Raw genomic sequence first — 4,965 nt, 5'->3', positions numbered from 1 at the left:
ATAAATAAATAAGAAAAAAGAAAAAAAAAAAGAAAGAAATGGAAACTTCCAAATTCATTTTATGAGGCCAGCATTACCTGGATCCCAAGACTAGACAAAGACCCCACTAACAAGAAGTATTATAGACCCATATCCCTGATGAACATGGATGTAAAAATTCTCACCAAGATGCTAGCAAATAGGATCCATTTAAAGGGAATACATTTAAAGGGAATATTCACCACTACCAAGTGGGATTTATCCTTGGGCTGCAGGGGTGCATGCTTCAACATCTGCAAATCAATCAATGTGTTACACCACATTAATAAGAGAAAGGACAAGATCCTCTCAAGAGATGCAGAAAAGCATTTGACAAAATACGGTATCATTTCTTGATAAAAATCCCCACCCTGTAAGGATAGGAAACACGCCGCAATATCATAAAAGCCATATATTAAAGACCCACAGTGAATATTATCTTCAACAGGGAAAAATTGAGAACTTTTCCCCTAAGGCGAGGAACATGACAGGGATGTCCACTCTCACCACTGTTTTTCAACATAGTACTAGAAGTCTTAGCCTCAGTAGTCAGACAACAAAAAGGAATAAAAGGCTTCCAAATTGGCAAAGAAGAAGCCAAATTTTCACTCTTCACAGATGACATAATGCTCTATGTAGAAAATCTGAAAGACTCCACCAAAAATTTTTAGAACTGATACATGAATTCAGCAAAGTCACAGGATATAAAATCAATGCACAAAGTCAGTTGCATTTCTATACACTACCAATGAAACAGAAGAAAGAGAAATCAAGGAATCAATCCCTTTTACAATTGGACCCCAAACCATAAGGTACCTAGGAATAAATCTAATCAAAGAAGTAAAGGATCTGTGCCTGAAAATTATAGAACACTTCTGAAAGAAATTGAGGAAGACACAAATAAATAGAAAATATTCCATGCCCATTTATGCTACCTAAAGAATCTACACATTCAATGCAAACTTTATCAAAATACCACCACCAGTTTTCACAGAGCTGGAACAAACAATCCTAAAATTTGCATGGAACTAGAAAATGTCCCAAATAGCCAAAATAATTTTAGAAAAGAAAACCAAAGCTGGAGGCATCACAAATTCGGACTTCAAGCTGTATTACAAAGCTTCAATCATCAAGACAAAAACAGCACATAGATCAATGAAACAAAATAGAGAACCAAGGAATGGACCCTCAACACTACGATCCACTAATCTTTGACAAAGTAGGAAAAAATATCCAGTGGGAAAAAGTCTCTTCAACAAATGGTGTTGGGAAAATTGGACAGCCACATGCAGAAGAATGAAGCTGGACCATTTTCTTACACCATACACAAAAATAAACCCGAAATGGATGAAAGACTTAAAAGTAATACCAGAATCCATCAAAATCCTAGATAAGAACATAGGTAGTAACCTCTTTGTCCCAGGCCACAGCTACTTCTTGCTAGACCTGTCTAAAGGCAAGGGAAACAAAAGCAAAAATGAACTATTCAGACTTCATTGGGATAAAAAGCTTTTGCACAGCTAAGGAAACACTCAACAAAACTAAAAGTCAACTTACAGAATGGGAGAAGATATTTGCAAATGACTTATCAGATAAAGGGCTAATAACCAAAATCTATTAAGAAAACACAAAAATTCAACACCCCCCCCCAAAAAAAATCCTGTCACTAAATGGGCAGAATACATGAACAGACATTTCTCCAAAGAAAATATACAAATGGTCAACAGACACATGAAAAAAATGTTCCATATCTCTTGGCATCAGGGAAACACAAATCAAAACCACAATGAGATGCCACCTCAAACCTTTTAGAATGGCTAAAATTAACAACTCAGAAAGCAACAGACATTGCTGAGGATACAGAAAAAGGGGAACCCTCTTTCACTGTTGGTGGAAATCCAAAGTGATCACTCTGGAAAACAGTATGGAGTTTCCTCAAAAAGATTTAAAAGAAAAAAAAAAAAAAAAAAGAACTACTCTATGACCCAGAAATTGTACTACCAAGCATTTACCCAAAGGATACAAACATAGTGATCTGAAGGGTACATGAACACCAATGTTTATAGCAGAAATGTCCATAATAGTCAAATAATGGAAAGAGTCCAGATGCCCACTGGCAGATGAATGGATAAAAAGAGATGTGCTATATATTTACCATGGAATATTTCTCAGCCATCAAAAATAATGAAATCTTGCCATTTGCAATGATATGGATGGAGCTAGGGTGTATTATGTTAAGTGAAATAAGTCAGTCAGAGAAAGATAAATACCATATGATTCCATTCACATGTGGAAATTAAGAAACAAAACAAATGAACATAGGGCAAGAGAAGAAAAAATAAAATAAGATAAAAACCCCATTTTGGAAAAGGCATAACTATGGAGACAATACAGGGCAGTGTTTGCCATAGGTTAAGGAGGAACATAGGATGAATAGGCAAAACACAGATGATTTTTAAGGTGGTGAAAATATTCTGAGTGCTACTATAATGATGGTTACATGTCTTAAAAAATTGTCTAAACTCATAGAACATACAACAAAAAGGTCAAGCCTAATATAGGATGTGGATGTTGGGGAATAAAATCAATGTAGGTTCATCAATTATAATAAATGTAATACTCTACTGGAGAATGTTGATAATGGGGGAGGGTACACATGTGTTGGGGCAGGCAGTATGTGATAATGTGATTCATAAGAAATATAAGTTTAGTCATTCAGATGACCAAAATATATTTCTTATGTATATTTGGTCTGTGTCCACAGTTCCTGGCTCACAGATCCCAAAGCCCTTGAAATTTCTCAAATGTTGGAGTGATACAGGTGTCCTTTGTTAAATTAATAAAGGTGACTTTTGGACTCCACCCAAAGGTAGGGGGTGGTTGCCAGGAAGACCAACCATGTAATTAGAGGGTTGGGACTTTTTTTTTTTAAGATTTTATTTATTTATTCATGAGAGACACAGAGAGAGAGAGAGAGGCGGAGACATAGGCAGAGAGGGAGAGGCAGGCTCCATGCAGGGAGCCCAATGTGGGATTCGATCTCGGCATCCCAGGATCATGCCCTGGATGGAAGGCAGGTGCTATACCGCTGAGCCACTCAGGGATCCCCGAGGGTTGGCACTTTTAGTCCCAATGTTTTGCTGAGTTCTGTGAGTTCTTCTAACAAATTAATCAGACCTGAGGAAGAAATCCTGAGACTCTCTGATTTATAGCTAGTCAGAAGTACAGCTATCAACTTGGAATTGCAACTGCTATCTGAAACCCAAGGAAAGGGTCATTGAAACCTCTAATCAATAGCTGGTTGGTCAGAAGCATGGTTAACAGTCTGGGGCTTGATATTGGCAGCTGAAGTGGGGGGTTGGGGCCAAACACTTAATGTATGGAATCTGATACTATCTCTGGGTAGAAAGTGTCAGAATTGAGACAGACATCCAAAAAGGGTTCAAGAATTGCTTGGCATTTTTTTGGTGTGGGGAACTCCCCCTCCACCCCCAGGTTAGAGTTGGGAAACTTAGCAGGTCATATAAGAAATCTCTTCACCTTCTCCTCACTATTGCCATGAACCTAAAACTTCTCTAAAAATTGTCTATTAAGAAAAGTATTATATAATTTTTTGATGATTGTTAAAGAATGGGAACATATCTGGATAACTGACTGTTCTATTTCACACAGTGTGTGTTTTTTTCCCTCAGGAACTACTATTTTTAGTCATTGGTAACAGTATTACCTCAAGTTCTTTTCATGGAGCTTTCAAATATCCCTTGAATTTTTAAAAATTCATTAGCCACAAATTATGAATATAACCTTGCATATCTCAATAGCATTTTGTTCAAAAAGATAGTTTAAGTAAAAGTAAAACAACAATGTTATTCTATCATTGTTGTATATTTTTTGAAGCTTTTAAGCTACATCATTACAGATAAAAAACTCAGAAATAGCTTGGCAGTTCTCAGAAATAGAGTTAAAATTTTAAGGAACAAAATGCCATTTTTTAAACAATGAATCATCGCTGAGATACAATCCCCCATCAAGCAATTAGTAATTCCTATTATATCATAGTTCTTATCCACATTTTTCTAAGGAAGAGAAAAGCTCACAATTGAATTTTAGAAATATCTGTCTTTAGTTCGATATATTTCAAACATCAGCAGCCCAGTTTCCGCACATATCATTAGCAGCTATCTCAGAGGATACAGTTAATTATCACAATTTCTTTCAGATGATGAATACTAAATAGAATACTTGCTCTGTTATAAGGTGGGAAACTATGCTTTTGATATGAAAAAGATACTGCTAAAAGTACAATGCAGTAGCATCTTTATGCTTTGCTAATGCTTGCCTGAAATTTTGCTCAATATTTTTAACTGTCTAGAGAATATGTTTCTCTCTCTCTCTCTAATTGTGGCCAAACTACTAATGATTCCAGAAGACATTAGTGGAATTTTTAAATTGATGCTCTCATTTAAACAACTTTCAAATTGATCTTCTGTGACATACTGAGCTAGAATATTTTAATGGATACTTATTGAAGGTTACCTTTCTTCTTTGTTAAATACATTCCAGTAAAGAAGGTTTCAACTTGATTATCATTGAATGTTAAAACAGGGAAATAGGGTGGCTGAGACATGATGGTGGAAACTAATACCACCTTGAAAAGAAAAAGGAGAGTTATGTCTTATTTAAAATAAAAATGGCTAAGTAAATGGGAATTACAATGTCACTTTGATGAGCAATCTGATTACCAATGGAAGTACTATGTACAGAATGAGAGTTTTGGAAGAACTTTCTTTCCATCAAGAGGGTTTTGTGTAGGTCTGGCATGACATACATATATAAATAAATTATATATATGTATACTATGTGTATGTATGTATATTATCCATATACCTGTGTCTATATAGTATTTGTCATATTTTATTCAAGATATATAAAGGGCACACTTCTACA

Source organism: Canis lupus, chromosome 3, assembly GCF_003254725.2.
Source record: "Canis lupus dingo isolate Sandy chromosome 3, ASM325472v2, whole genome shotgun sequence".
NCBI lineage: Eukaryota > Metazoa > Chordata > Mammalia > Carnivora > Canidae > Canis > Canis lupus.
The sequence above is the reverse complement of the archived record's forward strand: the minus strand, read 5'-3'. Positions refer to the sequence as shown.